Source organism: Eulemur rufifrons, chromosome 20 (assembly GCF_041146395.1).
Source record: "Eulemur rufifrons isolate Redbay chromosome 20, OSU_ERuf_1, whole genome shotgun sequence".
Classification (NCBI taxonomy): Eukaryota; Metazoa; Chordata; class Mammalia; order Primates; family Lemuridae; genus Eulemur; species Eulemur rufifrons.
Window position 1 is genome coordinate 29,098,018 of NC_091002.1, and position 22,132 is coordinate 29,120,149.

Below are 22,132 nucleotides of genomic sequence, written 5' to 3' on the forward strand. Positions count from 1 at the left end.
CTTTGTCAAAAATCAGTTGGTTGTAGGTAGATGGTTTTCTATCTGGGTTCTCTGTTCTGTTCTATTGGTCTATGTCTCTATTTTTGTATCAATACCATGCTGTTTTGGTTACTATAGCCTTGTAGTATAGTTTGAAGTCTGGTAATGTGATGTCTCCAGAAGCATTTGACAATATCCAGCAAACTTGCATGATAAAAACCCTCAACAAACTAGGTACAGAAGGAACATATCTCACAATTATAAACATCATATATGACAAACCCACAGCCAATATCATATTGAATGGGGAAAAGTTGAAAGGATTCCCCCTAAGAACTGGAAAAGACAACGATGCCCACTGTCACCACTTCTATTCAACATAGTGCTGGAAGTTCTAGCCAGAGCAATCAGGCAAGAGAAAGAAATAAAGGGCATCCAAATCAAGAAAGAAGGGGTCAAACTATCGCTCTTTACTAATGGTATGATATTGTATCTAGAAAACCCCAAAGATTCCACCAAAAGTCTCCTGGAATTGATAAATAAATTCAGCGAAGTCTTGGGATACAAAATCAATGTACGTAAATCAGTAGCATTTCTATACACCAATAACAGTCAAGCCGAGAGTCAAATCAAAGACTCAATACCATTCACAATAGCTACAAAGAAAACAAAACACTTAGGAATATACTTAACCAAGGAGATGAAAGATCTCTACAAGAAGAACCATGAAACTCTGAGGAAAGAAATCTCAGAGGATACGAACAAATGGAAAAACATAACATGCTCATGGATAGGTAGAATCAACATTGTTAAAATGTCCACACTACCCAAAGTGATTTGCAAATTTGATGCAATCCCCATCAGATTACCAACGTCATACTTCACAGATCTAGAAAAAATAGTTCTACGCTTCATGTGGAACCAGAAAAGAGCCTGAATGGCAAAAGCAATCTTAAGCAGAATTTATTTTTATTATAGCTGAAATATATCCTTTAGTTCTCACAGTGAAGATCTAGGAGCTCTTCATTTTCTGATTCTTTGAATGACTGAGACTATCTTTATTTAGAATTCATGATTGAATAATGGTTTGGCTGGGAATAGAATTCTGCATTCACAATTTTTTCCCTTTACCACTTTATAGATAGTTCTTCATTTCCTCTGACATCTGTTGCTGCTGATTAGAAGGCTATGGCTACGTGTCTGTCATTTATTTATAGATTATCTGTCTTTTCTGTCTGGTGACTTTTTAAGATTTTCTATTTACGTTCTGCAGTTGCACTTCAGGTCTGGGTGTGGGATTTTCAATGTTCCTGGCTTGGAATTCAGTGAGTCAGATCCTTATTTCTGGGAAAGGCTCAGCCATTATCTCTTTGAACATCACCTCTTCACTGCGCTCTCTTGTCTCTTTGCCTTCATACTTTGTGTCTCATCATCACAACTGAATCTTGGGATTTTCACCTAGGATTTTAATTCCCCAGCTGTCTTTTCACGTGAAAGCACTTTACTGCGCTACTGAGGGTTTTACTGTGACGATATTTTCATACCCCAGATTTCTAATTAAGGGTGTTTCTCCCATATCTGCCTCTTGTATTTCAAAACTGCCTGTTCTTATCTCATAACTTCATGTTACTTCATGGATACTCTGCTCTTCTTTATCTATGTAAGAGTGTTGGACTTTTAAAAGTGTTATTTTATTCAATTTCTTTTGTTTTAATTATTTACTTTTTAAGTCCGTTTTTATGTTTTATTCTTTCTTCACGTATTTATCTAAACCTAAGTGTCTTAATGTCATTTTCAGATTGTTTTATTCTGCCTATTTCCTCAGGCACAGGTTCTCCTATTCTTGTGGGTCTGTTCACTGTTTTTCACGGTGGTAGATCTTCTCGTGTGTTTAGAAATTCGTGATTGACAGGCCCTTTTCCACTGGAGGTCGTTCCCACATGTACACCTCTCTGCGGGGCAGTTTTAAGGCTTATGTGTTCAGAGTCAGCAGGGTGCCCAGCTCCCAAGCAGGTCTCATGGCAGTGGCTTAGCTTGGGCTCCACATTCCAGGAGGTGGAGGAGTTTTAGGGCCAGGTGCAGGCCTGAGCCTTCTCCCCACACATGGCCTCTGCCCAGCTCCCAGCAAGCAGCCTGGGATGTGGCCACAGTCCCTGGTGGGTGGGCAGCATTCTCTCAGCCACTTTCATAAACGGCAGCTGGTCCTGGCCCAGTGCCAGTGCAGGGTGCCCAGCTCAGCTCCCTGCCATGTGGCAGTTCTATCCCAGCCCCTGTCGGGCCCATTTGTCTTCGTAGCTCCCCACAAGCTTTAGCTCCTGCTTTCAGCTGTGACCTTCTTCTATTTCTTATCCAGAAATGTGTGTTTTTTTGGTTTTAAGCATAGTTACATCCTATTTTTCTTTTTTATCTAACTACCTATTGTGGCCTGTACTGTTTGGAGCAGTCAGTCTCTCCTGTGGACCTGGCCCTGCGGTTGCAGTTCAGTGTTTCAGGGAGCCCTGAGATGCACAGAGACACCTCCAGCTGGCGGTGGGGACGGTGTCGTGTGGTGTAATGGGAGGGGCGGTGGGAGACTCTAGACACACCTCCTATTACCACCAGGGCAGCTCCACTTTTCTACTTTTACTTGCTGGGGTTTGCAAACAAGTTTTGTGTTTGCTTGTCTTTGATACAGGGTCTCACTGTGTGGCTCAGTGGCTCAAACCTAGCTCACTGTAACCTTGAACTCCTAGGCTCAAGCTGTTCCCCTGTCTCAGCCTCCCAAATAGCTGGGACTACAGACGTGCACCACCATGCCTGGCTAATGCGTGCAAGTTTATATACAAGTTTTCCATTGCTAAAAATCCAAATGCTCAAAAACCATTGACCTAGCCCAGCTGTCTAATTTTCCGGCTGGGAAAGCTGAAGCCTTACAGCTCAGGTTGGTGCCAGAGCCAGGCTACAAACCACATCTGCTGCACCCTGTCTGGCATCCAAAACTACAACAGATGTAGGTCTGCTTAGATGCCCTGGAATGCCCGTCTCAGCCAGCATGACGGGGTGGCCTCCTCCACATCATCCCCAAGACAAAGCAGTTGGGAACGTGGCCCAAGAGGAGAATTACCCTCAAACTCACCTAGAACACAGATCCACCTGGTTGTTCACCTGCAGAAGGCTTCAGACTGTGGCACTGCAGGATCCAGTGAGGCCTAATTCTCTCTCTTTTTTTTTAAGTGCTAATCCTTTATGCAGATTTCTTCCATATATGATCTCAAAAAAGAGTAATTTTGGTAGGCACCAGGAGTAGGATTATTCTTCCCATGTTACTGATGGAGCAAGTGAGGCCTAGTGCAAGAGATGCCCGCTGAGAGTTCGCCCTCTTGTGTCCAGAGACGGAACAGCACAAGGAGCCCAATTTCTGCCCTCCAGCCCAGGACTGTACCTCTCCCCACTTCCTCAGTAAAAATAAAATCTGGGGTTGGAAATCACCAGGACAGCAGCTGCGGCTCAGCCCAGGGCCAGCCTGGGAGGAAGCTGTGGGAACAGCTTTGGAGCAAGCTATGGGAACAACCATATAGCCAGAACGAAGGTGTCTGACTTGCATAGTGGCTAAGAGCAGAGACTCTGGAGTCAGGCCTGGTTTTGATTCTCAGTTTCATGAGTTAAGGTGTTACCTTCAGCAGATTATACAACTTCTCTAAGCCTTAGTTTCCTCATCTGTAAACAAGGTAAAGAATAATATCTATCTTATAGGATGGTTCATGAAGTCTGAATGAGGTATTTCACATTAAGAACTTAGCACTCTCTTCCTCTTCTGGTCTGGTTTCCTTTTCCTTTTCCAGTCTTGTACCCTCTTCCTCATCCGTTTGGTCTCCTCTTCCTCGACCAGTTTCGTCTCCTCTTGCTCATCTGGTCTTGTCTCCTCTTCCTTGTCTGGTCTCCTCTTCCAGTCTGGTCTCCTCTTCCTCCACTGGCCTCGTCTTCTCTTGCTCATCTGTTCTGGTCTCCTCTTCCTTGTCTGATCTTGTCTGGTCTCGTCTCCTCTTCTCGTCTGGTCTCCAAGGCCTAATTCTCTATTTACATATATTCCGAGAAGGGTAGCTCCTTAGGGCTGCAGCATCAGTGTCTAAGAACCAACATCTGGGAATTCTTCCAGCTCACACGGAGGTACCTGCCTAAAGATTTAGCTCAAACATTGACTCATCCATTAGGAGGCTCAGAGGACACTTCCAGCTGATCCTCTGGCACAGCTGCAAGCATCCAGCCAGTTACTCAAAGGATTCTTGATAATGTCCCAAATGTGTATGGTTTTGATGACATCTGGAGAAAGTGAGGATGGTACCGACATTTCATTTGGTGTAACTATCCCTGCTCCACAAAGCTAGAAAACTTCTCCTGGTTCTGCTCTTTCTGGCCCATGGGTTGTCTAAAGGTGGATGCCGCCAAATTCTGGGGATCCTCACAGGGGCCTCAGGAGCCATCCCAGCAGCACACACAAGTCCCCTTCCTCAGAAACAAGGGCATGTGCCACACCATGGCAAAAAGGCACTGAACTGAGACAGGAGTCCTGTCTTACCGGGCAACTTCAAGCCTCAAGCCTGTAACAGAGATGATACTGCACTGTGGACAAGTTACTAAGCGAGATTGATTTATAATCAATGAATCTGTTAGGTCAGTAAATATGAAATGTCCAATTTCAAATCAAAATTTTAGTTTCTTATATCTCAAACAAGAAGCAGTACAATTAATCAAAGTATGAGACTAAACCATCGACACAGTTTTGGATCTTAATGGTAGCTTGTTTATGCCAGCAGCAAAGCAGCCTGAAGAGCAAGTGGCAATGAAATTGTGAAAGGTGTTTTCCACATCTTGTTGAGAATTGACTATTTTTCCTTGTGAGAAGTAGTGCAAAGCCTGGATGAAGTGGAAGTCAGTTCATGCAAGGTCTGGTAAATACAGTAGATGACAGAGAGTTTCCAAGTCCAGCTGCTGTAGTTTGAGCAGCGTTGTTTGTGTGACATGTGGTCGAGTGTTGTCTTGCAAGAGGATTGGCCTGTCTCTAGTGACCAATCTCTGCTGCTTAACTGCAAGCATCCTTATCATTTTGTCCAACTGGTGGCAGTAGACATCGCTGTAATTGATTGACCACGTTTCATACAGCCATAGTGGATAACACCACAGCTGGACCACCAAATAGACATCATTAGCTTTTTTTGATGAATATTCAGTTTTAGATTGTGTTTTGGCACTTCATCTTTATCCAATCATTGTGCGGAACACTGGCAATTGTCAAAAAGAATCCATTTTTCATCAGGTGTAACAATGCAGTGTAGAAATGGTTTGCCTTTATGTCGTGACAGCAAAGAAAGGCAAGCTTCGAGATGATTTCTCTTCTGACGCTCATTTAATTCATGCAGCACCCATCTATCCAGCTTCTTTACCTTGCTGATTTGTTTCAAATGGTCCAATGTTGTTGGAATAGTAACGTCAAACCTTGCTGCTAATTCACTCGTAAGTTGAGATGGATTCGCTTCCACTACAGCTTTCAGCTCATCATTATCCACCTTGGTCTCAGGTCACCCATGTGGCTTATTTTCAAGATTAAAATCACCAAAATGGAACTTCTCAAACCCTCAATGTACTGTGTGTTCATTAGCCACATCCTTCCCAAACACTTCGTTGACATTTTGAGCTGTCTGCACTGCATTGGTTCCAGGACAGAACTCATATTTGAAACTAACTGGAATTTTTGATTTATCCATGGTTTCACAAAAATCGATCTAAAAAAAAATTTGAAACATTATCCCAAGCCAAACCATGTGTTTGAAAGAATGAGGATGCACCTTCACAATAAAGATAAAACTAGAGTGTCAAAGTGAAATGTCAGAGATATCAACTGTCAAACTTAGTACTTAAGGAAATCGGACATTTCATACTTAATAACCCTAATCATTCCTCCAAAAAATTCTATTCATGCTTTTATTAGTCACCTTACATTTTTTAATTAACCTGAGGATATTTTAGTGATATTGCGTTTTCCTGTCCAAGAGCATGGTCTGCCTTTCCATTTGTCCAAATCTCTGACCTCTCAGAAGCATTTTGAAGACTCGTTCACAGTCTTTTTCACATTAAACAGCTTTTTCATATTAAATTTGAGCCTATATATTCCATATTTTTTACTGGTATTGTAAATAGGGCCTCTTGTTCCACTGTTTCTTCTAACTAGTTGCTATTTGGAGGTTATTTGTTACATGTGTTAATCTCGTACCTGCCACTTTACTGGTTGTCTTGCTATCTGTAATATTTTTTCATGTGATTTTCTTGGGTTTTCTGGGTGACTAGTTGTGTACCATCTCAGATTGAGATTTGCTTCTTCCTTCTAACTTCTAAACTCCTAAATCATTTTTGGTTAATTGCATTGACCTCCAGAATGTTGAATAATACGATGCTAATGGCCAGTTTGTCTCCTCCCTAGTTTAAAGGAGAACGCTTCCAGTGTTTCCCCATTAAACAATGATGCTCACATCTGAGTGATTTATCCTATTAAGGTTGTGTCCAGCTGTCCCTCATTACTCAATTTTAGGCAACAGATTGATTCTTGGTTTAAAATATATACTTTCTATCAGATTAAGAAAGAACCCATCACACTTGTTTTACCAAAACCTTATGTTTGGGACTAAATAACCCTTAGTTTAATCATAGCTTCAGTATTCATCTATTGGCCATAGGAGCCTTATAATCTCTTTGAGCCTCAGGTAAAATACGACAATACTTCCCTGGAATAGAATACTGTAAAGTTTAATTCAGAATAAATGGAAAGAACCAACACAGAATACATGCTCAATAAGTGGGAGGATCGCTTGAGACCAGGAGTTTTAAACCAGCCTGGGCAACGTAGCAAGGCCCCATCTCTATGAAAAAAATTAAATTAAGAAATGCTCAAAAAGTGTTAATTCCTTCAATTCTCATTAACAGTGCAGTTCTTTCTGGATTCTCTTCTTAATGTGAACATGAGGATAATTTTCCTTGAAATTCAAAGTATAAACTCTATTTGATTAAAACCTATTACGTAAATATAACTAATCCATGTAATAATTAACATAATTAATAAAATATAGTTTTACTTACATTTTTGCAAATTGTGAGATTTTTAGATTAGCCCCGTACCCTTTACTTTTGGCTTCACCCATGTTAGATTTTTTAATTTAAAATATGTTTGTGTCACAATATTTCTTCTATATTTTGAGTCATTTACTATGTTAATGGGGGCTGGGGAGGTATTTATCTCCCCTGGAGAGATCTTGAATTCCCAACTACCTTGAATATGTTGACCCTGAACTGCTTTTACTCAGCACTAGAGGGCAGCATTGTAAAAGAAACCTGGCAAGGCTTCCTGCAAGGCTGTGAAACGTTAACCTGATTGCAGCCTGAGTTAAAACACTTGAAGGAGTTCAGTCCTTACCATTTCAGTCTTTTTCAGAAGCCTCTTTGTAAAACTGTGGGCGTATAAAAAGCACTCAGTAAAGGTATAAGGTAGCACAGCCAGCTCCCTCACTTCCTCCCTGTCTTGACCCAAATGTCCCTGACCACCCTGTATGAAACAGCAGCCTGCCTGCTGGCCTCACCATTCCTATTTCTTGTCCTTTTTTTCTTTCTTTCTTCTTCTTCTTCTTCTTTTTTTTTTTTTTTTTTTTTGAGACAGGATCTCGCTGTGTTGCCCAGCCTGGAGTGTAGTGAGTCAATCACTGCAGCCTGGAACTCCTGACCTCAGTGATCCTCCCACCTTGGCCTCTGGAATTGCTGGGATTATAGGTGTGTGCCAATCATGCCCTGCCCTTGTTCCTACTTCTCCAGAGCATTTATCAAGTTCTAAGATTTTAGCTAATTTTCTTAATTGTTATGACTGGGTCTCCTTCCTCCTGGACCGTAAGCTCCATGGGGGCGTTGTCTGTCTTGTTCAGTGACGGACCCCAACTGCCTAGAACTGTGTGTGGCACAGAGCAAGTGCCCAGTAAGGCTCTGCGGACTGAACGGCCGCATGGTGCTGGTGCCGACGGAGGAGTCAGCGTTTGTAAGATGGCGGCGAGGAAAGAGGATTTGGGGGTGGTTAGGGTGGTGGCGTTGGAGGTGGCCACGGCAGCGGTGGTGGCAATGGCTGAGGTGGGGGCTGTGCAGGTGGGGGAGGCAGGTGACGGCGGTTGTTAAGATGATGATGACGCAGTAGTTGTCATGATGCTTACTGCATTATGGCTGGTCAGGGTTCAACTCTGGGAAGTTGAAATCTAAGCCTGAGGCTGGATGAGGATTTCTAGAGTTTTCGAGAGGCCCCAAGCCCTGAGAGAGGGCTTGCCAGCACAGGCACTCGGTCCCTATCCTGAGGTGGGGAGAACCGCTCACACGCACACACGTGCACACACGCGGATACAAAAGTCTGTATCCGAGGTCCTCCAGCAAACCGTGCTGTGCAGGGAGGTGACGGAGCAGCAGGCAGGAAGGCCCCCCTGGCCGTCTCCCAGTTCGGCATGCGGTTCGTGGGCTCTGTGAAAGGACTCCCTGCCACCACAATTCAGGCTTTAAGAAGACACGCATTCAAAATCGTGGCCAGGCCCCTCACAGTCTCGCCAGGTGAGCAGGTTGCAGGTAGGCCCACTCCTGACACGCGCAGGGCTTGAGGTGAGAGGAGCAGAGAGCAGATGCTACCACACATCTAAATATGCAAAATGGTAAGTCCAGCCAAGACTATTAAAGAAAAATATCTGTCCTCCTCCATTAACAAATACATGTTGGCCGGGTGAGGTGGCTCATGCCTACAATCCCAGCACTCTGGGAGTCCAAGGTGGGAGGATCGCTTGAGGCCAGGAGTTAAAGACTAGCCTGAGCAAGAGTGAGACCCTGCCTCTACTAAAAATAGGAAAATTAGCCGGGCATGGTGGCGCATGCCTGTAGTCCCAGCTACTGGGGAGGCTGAGCCAGGAGGATCACTTGAGCCCAGGAGTTTGAGGTTGAGTTTGAGCTAGGCTGACACCACAGCACTCTAGCCCAGGCAACAGAGTGAGACTCTGTCTGAAAAAAAAAAAAGAAAAAGAAAAAAATACACCCTCATAAAGCCCTGCAAGGCTGGCTGGACTCCCAGAGCTCCAGCCTGGGACATGGTCAGGGAGAAGCCGCCGGCTGTCCCTTCCCTCATCCCAGGGGCATGATATAAGCACGCAGACACCCCAGTCTGCACTCCAACGCTCTATACACACCCTCTGTGGAACTGGCTGAGGGCTGCACCAAGGGCAGCACCGTCCCCCTTGGGAGGACAGGTCCTGGGGATGGACACGGCTGGCTGGGAAAGTGCATTTGGGGCTTTGGGGCTGGAAATTCCAGGGTCCCAGGTACCCCAACTGTGCACCACTTGCTCAGAACAAACGGGTTTTGTGCAGTCTGGAGCCTTGTGTCTTGTCCTGGGCAACCCCGCTTTGCCTTTCTCAACATCTCCCGCCCCTGGAGATGGAGCAGCTGGAACAGAGTCAGTCTCGAGGCCTGGAGGCACGAACCCAATGTCTTTGCTATCCGGCCCTCTCGTTCCTCCAGGTAAACATCCCTGGGCGAGGGAGGTCTGAGGACACGGCGCTCCTCGGACACCCCTTCGAAAAGCAACATACATAGGGACACATCGCCCCGCAAGGCCAGCTTTCCCAGGGCTGTGGCCAGTGTTCATTGTTGTCGTGTTTCTCTTTCTGTCCATTTCAGTCACAAAAAGAGACCCTATCTCAGTGCTCATTCCCCAAGATAAATGTGGAATGGACACCTTATCTCTGTCTCACTCCCTCTGTCACCCTCCTGGGAACAGGCCCCCAACTGGGGACAATCGATCACTTGACTGCTTGGCAGATTGCAAGGACCCCTCTGCCTATGCCGCTGACACACGATGTCCAGAGCACAGTGCCAGCCGTCCCCCTGGTCGGGTCTCTCCCTTGACTGCACACAGAAGTTGCCCATCACAGGGCCAGCTGCCCAGAGAATTGTGATAAAACCACGTCCGTGTCCAAGCATCACATTTTACTGTGGAGGCTGCAGCCTGCCCTCTGCCAAGTTCTGGTCTCTGAAGACTCATCTAATTGAACCCGCTGTTGCTAAGTCTAGATTCTTCATTTTTCCTGAGTCCTGAGTATTGGTGGCTGTAGCATCTGTGCTAGCAACTCACGGCTTCTCAAACTTCACCTAGGGCAAAAGAATCACCTGGATTCCTGGGCTCCACCCTGGAGAGTCAGATGCAAGTCGTAGGCAGGACCCACGCATGGAGCCCCACTTCTAACAAGCTGCCGGGGGATGTAGTCAGGGCAGCTGGTCCTCCACCCACCTTGAGCAATACTCAAGAGGCTGGGCTGATGAGAGCTACCACTGGCTAAGCCCCTACTGAGCACCAGGTATTGGGTATTATGAGGACCCAGGTCACAGATGAGGTGCAGAAAGGTGAAATGACTTGCCCAAGGTTCCAAAGCTAGGAAGCGTTGGAATTGGAATCAAACCCCCATCTCCCTGCTCCACCATCCACAGCCACCACCTGGTCAGCAGGTATGGCCTGGCCCCTCCGTAACCACCTTGAGGTGTTTGTAGTGACCACCCTCCTCCTGGTAGTCTCTCTTGCCCCAGCCTCCCCTGCACCAGTACAACCTCCTGCCAAGATGACATTCTTTCTTTTCCTAATTGTGGTAAAATACACACAATGTAAACGTTACCATTTTAGCCATTTTTAAGCTCTGTGGCATTAAGTACATTCACGCTGTGCACTTGTCACCCCCATGCAGCTCCAGAACTTGCTCATCTTCCCAAACTAAAACTCCATGGCCATTAAACACCAACTCCCCATCCCACCTTCCCTCAGCCCCTGGCACCCACCATTCTACTTTCTGTCTTTATGAATTTGATGACTCTGAGTATGAGTACTGCATTACCCCGGGTGGTAATGAACATTGCTATGGTGTCAAACCTGAGTTCAAGCCCTGCTCCACCGCTACCAAGCTGTGTGACCTTGAGTAGGTTACTGGATCTCTCCGAGCCTTAATTCTTTAATCTGCAAACTGATGATAAAAATAGAACCTCCCACACAGGGCAATGATAAGCATGAAACGAGATTTTGTTTATAAAGCCCCGACTCCAATACCTGGCACCAGGGCAGAGCCCAAGGAACGGTAGCTGGAGTCAGTATGATTATTGTGAAATTGAGTTAAATAGACAGTAAGAGGGAGCGGGGCTAGAGAAAAGGAGACTAGAGTGGAGCTGCTGTTAAAGAACCAGGTGAGAATGGGGGGTGCGGAGGGCAGGGCAGGGAGATGTTTAGGAAAACAGCAGAGGTCGGCAGATGCCTGGTGCCAGGAGGCATCTAGGAAGACAAGAACCTGGACAGTACCCTGGGATCTGGCAATTAACGTGTCTCTAGTAACCTTTGAGAAAGGAGTGTGATTTTTAAAATAAATAAGTGGGAAAGATAGTTGGAAAGGTAGGTTGAGGTCTTTTCTGGGGAGAGGGTAAGAGTAGGCAAATCTGAATGTCAGGCTAGAGAGGCTGATCTTGTATTTAGACAATTACACAATCTCAGAGGTATTCAATTGGGGGCTGGCTGAGGCTGGTTGGGGATGACTGTCTGGGTGGCGCGGAGGGAGGAGGGGGCCTGGGTGCCACACCCGCCCAGGTCAATATCTGAATTTGATTGACAAGGACCTAAAATTCCCATGTTGATCACTCCAGAGATTCAGTGATTCAAGCTGACTTACGTTGAACCAAAAAAAAAAAAAAGCACTAGGCAGAATAATATCATGCAAAGCCCCCAAATCTTATACTTCTACAAATTCGAGGCAGCAGGGAGAGACATAGGAGCACAGTGCAGAAGGCAAAACTGCAGGAGGGAGCCCTGCCTAGGCAAGGTGGAAGTTGCAGCTGTCCCGATTTTTCACGTGATCCCTCCTACTGCTTGGCCACAGCTCGCAAAGCTGGGAGCCTCTTTGGGGACATATAAATAGTAACTGTTACTTGAGAACCAGCAGAGCCTTGCCTGCTCTGACAACTGCTGGCGGCTTATTTCGCTTAGCATAATGTCCTCTAGCCACACCGTACCCCACAAATATACACAATTTTTATTTGCCAGTTAAAAACAACCACCGCCACCACCACCGCTGGAGGGTGCTTGCTGAGTGGGATCTCAGGAAATGACCTCACCCTCCCGAAGTCTCGTCATGATACTTCAAATAATCACACGAGGGCTAAAAGGATGACGCATAGGACACAGGTGTGAGCAATCCAGTTCATTGACAGCACCTGGGGCTTGTGGGGGGGGGGGAGGGGCCCTGGGCTGATACACAGCAGTCAAAGGCTTAAGAAACGACTGTGGTTTTGCTTAATCCTGACCGAGGAACTAAAGCCAGACTCCCACGTGTGACTGGCACAGTGGTCTCAATGCATCTGTCCTGGGTCAAACAACTTACCAAGGCAACCCCCCCCCAACCTTTCCAACTTCTTCAAACTCAAAAGTCTGGGGGTGTTCAGTCCGGGTGGGGGCGGGGGTGTTGTTCAAGATGCAGCTTGTGGGATTAATTTTTGGCAGGAAGATCACAGTGTTGAATACAATGAAACTCTGTCCTGAGAACGAGCCTCTCCGGGAGCCGTTGCCGCTCTCGGACTGGCAGGGCTTGAGGAATTCATTGCATGGGATGAAAAGTCTAACCAGAGCCAGGATTTTATTCCTGCCTGGGAGACTCCCGGAGTCACTGCATTTCCAAAGAAAGGGTTCATTTCATCAGACCCCAAGAAAGTGGATTCTGGGCTTCTAAGAGAAGGAACTACCATGTTCTTTTATTAAGAAAATTCTGTTTGGATCACTGTTGCCTAACTAGGTGTTTTCTATTTGAAATGATTCCTTTCCTGCGCATGCTTCTGTGATTTCGGAGAAATGCAGCCAGCATGCACCCTGGAACACAGTTGGTGCTCATTAAGTGCCTCCTTCCATCTGCTCCAGATGGCCCTGAAATTTTCCAAGGCAGATCCAAGTTGTGTGTAAACGTTTACATTAAAGTAGGGGCTGTGGTCTTGAATTCCTCCCTCCAAATCAGAACCCGCAAATGCTCTGATTCGGTAGCAACTTTAAGAATACGTGTGACTTATTCAACTGAATCTTTTAATCACATAGAGCAATACATTGTGAGAGGTTCTCACCTGTCAGCAGAAAGTGGCCCTGAAAGGTCACCCAGCTTCCATGAGACTCAGTTCCTAAAGTGAGGATTCCAAGTGAAAATACTTGCCACAAAAAAAAAGTAAAAGATGACATAAATGTATATTTTTCTGTTTTTGATAGTGATCTTAGGGGAGATATTTTTTCTGCCCTACTTCTTCATTTGATGTCACTTTCCAAAGTATTAATAACTTTTGTAACTTAGTTACATCTTCAATGATCCTATTTCCGAATAAGGTCACTTTTTGAAGTGGTACAGTTAGGACTTCAGTGTTTGTTTTGGAGGCCAAAATGGTGCATGTGTTCCATCTTTAGAGATAGTTGCCTTATGCCACAACCTCCCACTGAGTAATGTCATGTGGGGAAATGTCTCATCACAACCATTCGCCATCTAAGGGAATTACAACAGAAGCCGGTGTCTGACCCTCGCATATCATAGTTCCAGAGAGATGCTGGTAGCCATGTGGCCCATTCGAGGCAGGCAGTAAAAACCGGGCACCCAGGTGCCTCTAGCCCAGCCTCCCTGGAGTGCTACAGACCAGCCACCACACCTCCTGGATTTTTCTCTCAATTCTCTGCCCCATTGTAAGAACAAGTGCTTAGACAACCGGTCCTGACTTTAAGTTTGTGATGTGTGGTATCCATATTTTTGTCTCTCTAAATTCCCAGCGTGTAAGCATGGCAGCTCACTAGCTCCCAACTGCACGAATTTCATAAGGCTACCGGAACAAAGGACTGCAAACTGTTCTGCTGCTTAAACCAACAAAACGTGTATTCCCTCAGAGCTCTGGAGGCTAGAAGTCTGCAATCCAGGTGTCAGCAGGGCCTTCTGAGAACGGAGAGGGAGAATCTGTTCCACGCTCCTGGTAAGAGCTGGCAGCCCTGATGTTCCTTGGCCTACAGATGCCTCACTCCAATCTCTGCCTTGTAGGAGCCAAGGAAAAACTTTCCCTTCATCCTTTGAAGGTTTGCTGGAAATAAACTGACAAAAGGCAGATTAATAGAAGAAAAGGCATACAAATTTATTTGATCACAGTTGTACATGACACAGGAGTCTTCAGAATAAAGACCCAAAGTTACAGGGGAAACTGTGCATTTTTGTGCTTAGGTTCAACAGAGTGTGGGCAGCCATGTGGAAATACGATTGGACAAAAAGGGTGGGATCAAATGCTAACAGACTGAGTGGGGACACCCAGCAAGGCCCGTCTGTCTAGAGTCTTCCTGGCCTCTCTGTGCGGCCTTCCTTCCTTCCGGGTGTGGGGCAGGGTCCTCTCTGGAATGGGAGGCTTATGACCACTGTCAGATGAGGTAAGTCAGATAATTTCTTTACGGCCAGTTTTTACACAGAAAGGGAGGGGGGAAGTTAGAGTAATATTTTTACGTTTTGTGGCTGGCTTGTGAGGAAAGGGGTTCTGGTTTCCATGACCTGCCTTGGGGAAGAAGGATTCTGGTTTCCATGGCCAACCTCAGGGGAGAATGCAGGCCACAGACTAGAGGGCAGGAGAAGGTCAGAGAGAAAGTTTTGCTTCCAAGACTGCTTCTGAGGCCTTCATTTGGGGGTATCATTTTCCCCAATGATACCTCCAAACAGCCTCATTTCTACCAAGTCTCTCTACATCTTTACAAGGTCGTCTTCCCTCTGTGTCTGTGTCCAAATGTCCCTCTTTTTATAAAGACACCAGTCATATTGGATTAGGGGCCCCCCTGCCCTACTCCAGTGTGAACTCATCATAACTTAATTACATCTTCACTGACTGTATTTACAAATAAGGTCACATTTTGAGGTAACTAGGGTCAGGACTTCAACATATCTTTTTGGGGAACATAATTCAACCAATAATGCCAACTGGGAATTTTCTTACTATTTCCCTCTTTTGGGCTCTATGTTTTGAAGTCTTTTGCTTACCAAACAAAATACACTTAGTGAGTATTCATTTTCTTGGTTTTTTTAAAAAAAATTCATCAAAGTCATCAAATAGGCTTCCAGTTCCAGAAGAAGAAGGCATAGAATCACTTTCCCTGTTCTTCTCTGGATGTAACTACTTTGTCTCACTAGCCCCTTCCCCATGCTTTTTTTTTTTTTCCCCCCGTATGTCTTTAAATGCTGAAAATTCCAAATTCCCCTATGGAAAAACAGCCACAGTTTTGTCTGTAGTTTGTGTTTTTCCCAGGCATGTCCTCAACTTTGGCTTAATAAACTTCCATTGATTGACATTTTGCCTCAGTCATTTATTTGGGTCAACACCCATGTACCTCCAGACTGGGTGCCAGAGGGGCCTGCAACCTGGAGCTACCAGCAGGCATAGACAAAATCATCCAAGAAAGCCTACTGTCTCTGGCCAAAGGAAAGGGGGAGCCCAACAGAGACCAAGTGGGGAGCCCACATCCCCCTTCCCACCACCAGGCCCCCTGCAGGCCATCTGATCCACCAGCAGGATCCGCATTAGCTGAGCGCTGCACCTCCCTGTTCTCCATCAAGGTGGCAGAGCAGCACCCGACATTCCACCGTGTGCTTTCTGCCCCCACCAACAGCACCAGCAAAGACCGAGTGGGAACCCCACCAACACCAGAAGAACAAAATAGAATTCAAAAGGCTCAGGAAACTAAACTGTCACACACCAAACCGAAACAGCATGAATACTCACCGAAAGAGAAGACTTATGATTGTATCAATTGATGCAGAAAAAGCATTGAATGAAATTCAACACCCATTCGTGATTTAAAAAAAAATTCTCAATCAGCTAGGAATAGAAGGGAAATTCCTCAACCTCATAAAGAGCATTACAAAAAACTTACAGCTAATATCATACTTCGTGATGGAAGCATGAATGCTTTCCCCGCTAAGACTCGAAACAAGACAAAGATATTTGCTCTCATCATTCTTATGCACCACAGTATTGGGAATTCTAACTACTGAAGAAAGGCAAGAAAAAGAAACAAAAGGCATACAGATTGAAAAAAAGAAATAAAACTGTCCCTATTTAGAAATAACATGATTACTACATATAAAATCCAAAGGGATCTACAAACAAACAAAAAGACTTCCTAGAACTAATAAGTGAGTTCAGTAAGGTTAAAAATTGAAAGATAAATATGCAAAAAAATTGTATTTCTATACACTAACAACAAATAATTGAAAACCAAAATTTTTTTTTAAAAAGTAATATTAAGCTGGGTGTGGTGGTGGACACCTGTAGTCCCAGCTACTCAGAAGACTGAGGCAGGAGGATCACTTGAGCCCAAGAGTTCAAGGCTGCAGTGAGCTATGCCTGCATCACTGCACTCCAGTCTGGGTGACAGAGTGAGATACTGTCTCTTAAATAAATAAATAAATAAATATCATTTACAATTGTTCTAAAAAAATGGAATACTTAGGAATCAATCTAACAAAACATATACAGGATATGTATGATGAAAATGATAAAATGCGAGTGAAAAAAATCAAAGAAGACCTAAACACTTGTAGAATCATACTATGTTCATGGATCAGAAGACTCAATATAGATAAGATGTCAATTTCCTGAGTTCAACCATAGGTTTAACACAGTCCTTATCAAAATCTCAGCAATGTTTTTTGTAGATATAGGCAAGCTTATCCTAAAATTTATATGGAAAGGGAAAAGTCCGAAAATAGCCAAAACAATTTTGAGAAAGAAGAATAAAGTAGGAAGAATCATTCTTCTTGATATCAAGGTTTACTATTTAACTGCAGTAATCAAGACAATGTGGGGGGCCTGGGCGCGGTGGCTCAGGCCTATAATCTTAGCACTCTAGGGGCAGAGGTGGGCAGATTGTTTGAGCTCAGGAGTTCGAGACCAGCCTGAGCAAGAGTGAGACCCCTGTCTCTACTAAAAAAATATAGAAAGTAGCTGGACAACTAAAAATATATAGAAAAAATTAACTGGGCATGGTGGCGCATGCCTGTAGTCCCAGCTACTCAGGAGGCTGAGGCAGGAGGATCACTTGAGCCCAGGAGTTTGACATTGCTGTGACCTAGGCTGATGCCACAGCACTCTAGCCTGGGCAACAGAGTGAGACTCCAAAAAAAAAAAAAAAAAAAAAAAGCCTTCATCCTCTGCCCAGAAGTGCTGCTGTGAGAAGTGAAATTACATATAAATCAGTAGTGCCTTAAGCACTTTAAAAGAGGCCTGGAATGTAAATTCCACTAAGTATAAATAATAACACTAATAACACCTCCCTCATTTTGTCTTTATTTCTGGGGCCTGGGAGGATCAAAGCCATCTGATAGCAACAGCTTCAAAGGCATCTCCTGTCCCAGATCTGGGAACGGGCAGCCTGCAACAGGCCTCTCCATCCTTGGTTCCCACACTTCACAACCGTTAGAGGCTCCAAAGCATCTGCAGTGGTGGTTACAGCCTTTCTGCCTGTTATACCTTTTTTTTATAAAATTCATGTCACTAATTCCAATAGTGGTGTCATCAAAGGAACCCTTTTTCCAGTGCCATGTGTCTCATCATTTGATTTTCCTCCATCCCTAGAAGTGCCCCAGTGGAACCCTTTTATGAATTCAATGGACTGCCAACAGGTTTTGCTTCGAATATCTTTTACATACCAAGACAGCCCTAGAAATAATCGGACGCTATGGGAGACGTGGGTTGGGAGTCACAGAGCTGATGGTGAAGCAGAGCTGCCATCCCACCTCAGGATTTGGGGGTGGGGAGGCTTCATTATTCAGTGACAGGGAGTAGGGGAGAGTCTGGGCCCGAGGGGGGTTACCCCGAGGGGCTAGAATGGCTCTGGAGTCGCTGACCTAGGCAGGGACCAGATGACTACAGAGGTGTGTGGCTCAGGGTTAGACCAGCAGGGAGATGGATCTCCCTAGAGGGTATCCGGCTGAGCCACATGTGGAAGCCTGGGCTGGTGCCACTCAGCACCAAGGAATCTGGTCCAGCTCTCAGGGAAGGGCTCAGGGATAGGGCCCCTGCCCAAGAGGAGGGCGGGAAAGAGAAACAGCCCCCTGCTCTGAGTTGGGGGAGGAGGCGGGGGTTGTGGGGGCCCCAGGATGGGCTGTGGCCCACACTGGAGAGGGTGGGGCAAGGCCCAGGTTGGCCACTGTCCGAACCTCTATCCAGGCAAGGCTTCCTGCAAAGATAGTTTTAGCTCAGAGAATGCTTTAGCACTTGGTCCCAGCCGAGACTAGTGGGGAGGGACTCACTGGTGACCCCCTGGGAAGGGGGAGGCGTGAGGGATGGGCAAAGTTGGTCCAGGAACTTCCTACTTCCATAGATAGTTCCAGAACCTGAAATGGGGTGATCAGAGGCTCAGTTTGGAGCGAGAAGGCAGCAGCAAGGGAGGTAAGGCAGGGAATGATACCAACACCATTACAGGCGCTGCGTCCTGACGGAGCCCCTCAGTTTACATCTGTGGTTCTCACCCCTGGCTGCACGTTGGAATCATCTAGGAAGCTTTCAAAATCCCCCGTGCCTGGGCCCCGCCCTGAACGATTACATCCGGATCTCTATGCACGGGGCCCAGATGTTTAAAGTTCCCCTGGTGATTCTGGTGTGGAACCAGGGTTAGAACCACTCCTCTGTCCTAGCCCCTTGCCACTTAAAGTGTGGTTCGCAGAGCAGCAGCTGCGCAGCCTCTGGGCTCTTGATAGAAATGCTGAGTCCCAGGCCCAACCCCAGCCCTACTGAAGAGAATCTGCATTTGAACAGGATCCCCTCTGCACATTCAAGTTTGAGATGCACTAACAGTTTAATGAACATTGAGAACAACAGGTCTCACCCCTAGTTGCACACTGAAATCACCTGGGGAGCTTTGAAAACTACGGATGCCTGAGTCCTGGTCTGATATCATTGGTCTGACCTTGGCTTTGGCTTTGGGATATTTAAAAGCTCCCCAGGGGGCGCCAGCATGCAGCCAAGACGGAGAACTATTGGTTGATGGGCAGGGCCGCCCCCCACCGACCCCAGCCCTCAGTGCAGGCAGCCGTGGTGAGGGTCGGGGCGCCGACAGCCCAGCCCTGCTAAGCCCTAACTTAGCAGCTAAGTCGGGGGAAGCGTGAGAAGGAGGGGGAGGGGAAGATGGTCCAGCGCCTGCAGCCCGGCTGTGCCAGACGGAGATCGTCTGAGGCTGAGTGACCTGGGTCCCAGGAGCAGGACCGGGCAGGCAGCAGACACCTGCAGAAGTGAAGCTGCTGGGAGTGAGGGACATCTGCAGCAGGGACGTATTTTCACAGTCGCCCTCCAAATTCTCAGTAGCTCACAGTTGACCTGGAAGCTGGACCTTCTAAGGAGCTCCCAGGAGAGGCGACGCTGCTGCTCCCCGGACCTCACGCGGCGTAGGAAGATCTGGGAGAGAGAAAGGGAGCGGTCCCAGCCCCTAGAGGCTACTAATGGAACTAGCACACATCCGGGGCTGGGAGCGGCGGGGATGGCGAATGGGGAATCACAGGGGGGCGATGCTGAATTCACTCTAGCCCCGAGGTCCTGAAAAACAGAGGCACCCCCACCCTTTCGTGTTCCTGGAAATGGCTTACTGCAAAGACCCCCTTCCCCATACGACTTAGAGACGAGGCCAGACACGGACCCTCCCAATTCCCATTCTTTGCCTCATGAGTGATGAGCTGAGCAGCTTGTCCCCACTGATGGATCAGAACTAAAGGCGTGTTAACCAAACTCTCCTTTCCCCAGGTCCCTGAAAGTTCGCCCACCCTCTGCAGCCCGTCCTGAGAATAGGCTGACCGGGAATAAAACAGTCTCTGACCCGAATGGGTCGTGCCCCGCCTTCATCCACTTCCCCACACTGGGTTCTTTCCAGCCCTGTTTACTCCTCCCTGTAAAAGCAAAGCCCTTTCTCCCTAACCCTGGAGCGCGTCTTCACTCTTGCCATAGCCCAGCCCCACCCCTGCCCTTGCTATAGTCCCGCCCGCTTTCAATAATCTTTTCTAACAGAGTCTCTCCTTACCAATTCGGATGAGTTGACAGGGAAGGGGAGAGTATATGAGGTAGCTATTTTGGACAAAGTTGTCCTGAAGGCCGCTGAGGGCAGTATGAGGAGGCCAGACCTGGAGGGGCGGGGTGGCGGGGGTGCGGGGAGGGGGGGGACGGGGGTGCAGAAGGAGAGGAGCAGGGTTCTGAAGGGGAGGGGGCACCCTGGGCCAGAGGGAAGAACAGGACTGAGATGGAGCAGGCCGCTGGTGAGGAGGTGACAGGCCAGCCCAGACTCAGCAGAGTGCTACTCAGACGCTCCCCTCCCTTCTCTGCTGTCACCTCCCCAGGCTGGGACCCCAGGAATGGGGACGGTGGTCTGCCTCCCACCTGCTCCCACCTCTGCAGACTTTCCTCCAGCAATAACCCTTCCCTCTGCTGTACCCTCGACCTCTCCCTACAAACCAGCTCCTTCCCAGAATTTGAGCACCTCCCTATCTTTGCCCAGCAGAGCTGTCCCTGTGTGAAGCCGTTCCCCCTATCCCCCCCAGGGCTGATCACCCTCATCCTTGAAGTGTCCTCTGCTGGGTTCACTGCTGCCACATTTTGTGTTCCTCCTGCCTGTGTGGTCAGACACTTGGCCAGACTCGGCCAGTGCTTCGCCGTGCTGTGTTCCTGCTGTCCTTTCTTTCCCTTTTTGGATAGACTTTCTTCCTGGGTTCTGAGTATCACCTACATGCCGACAACCCTGAACTTAAATTTCCAGTGTGACCAGTGTCCTGAGCTCTGGACGCGTCCTCCCAGCTGCCTGCCTGTCACCTCCCCCTCAGGAAATGGCACCTTTGTGCACCTGGGAGTGGACCTCACCCCTGCCTTCTCCTCACCCCCACCCAAGTCCCCAGCAACACCTCACTGCTCCCTCTGAAATTTCCTCCCTGGCTGCTTCTCCTCCTGGCCACAGCCACCACCCTGTCCAGACTGCTGGCATCTCTCCCTGGACCTCTACAAGCCCCCCAGCTTCCATTGCTGCCTTCTCCAAACCGGGCACCTCCCTTGAGCCGCTGTAGTGATCATGCCCCTTCCCTGCCCAAAGCCTTCAAGGACTTCCACTGAACTTCGCTGAGAGCCAGTCCTAAATGTGACCTCGGAGGCCTGGCATCCACTGCCACGGGCCCCTTCCTCGCTGTTCTCGTGTCCTTCTCCCCCTTGTCACTGTGTCTGGCCGTGCTGACCTTTCCATTCCCAGAACTCACAGAGCTCTTTCTTTACCTTGGGAGGTTGCTGGCGCCGTTCCCTCCCTCCTGCTCTCTGCTTGGCTCAGCCTACTCCTCCCTAGGTTGCAGGGTAAACACCCCCTTCACCCCCCACCCCCATGCGCTCTGCCCTCCACTGTGATCTCCTGTCACACTTGAGCTGCTGCTTCTCCGCACGTATCACACTTGGGATTCTGGAATATTCATTTGTGTTTAATATCTGTATCTTCCACTTAACTACAACCTGGGGGAGAGAGCGACCCTGTCTGTTTTCATTATTACCCTGACCTCCTAGCTTTTATAATAGAATAGAAGTAGGCACAGAGTAAGGTTCAATATATGTTTTTCAAGTGAGCACTAAATAGTCTGCAATGATAGATACACTCCCATGGACATTTAGTAAGCACATGAAGTGACTGCCTGTTGTAGTTGTCAGTCTCCCAATCAGTCTCTTTTAATTATCTGGAGTCACCGTCCCCCGTCCCCCACAACTGCTATGCTAATAATGTCTCAAGGTGCCCTCTGGGGGAGGAGAGCTGCCTGGCCGGCAGCCCGGGGCCCCACCGCTGGCAGGCCTGTCCCCTTGCCTGCAGGTGGGGGCAGCAGGCCAGGGAAGGGGGAAGCGGCTCTGTGATGTCACTCAGGTTCCAGCACCAGGCTGAGGCCAGACGTAGCCCCAGCCCACTTCTTCCTTAGCACCTGCCCTCTCCTGCCCCCCAGCCAGTGTTTCCTGAGAGTCTTCCCGCAGTGAGTCACTTGAACAAGAATCTCTGTCTCGGGCCCTGCTTCTAGGAAACCCAGTGGAAAACACC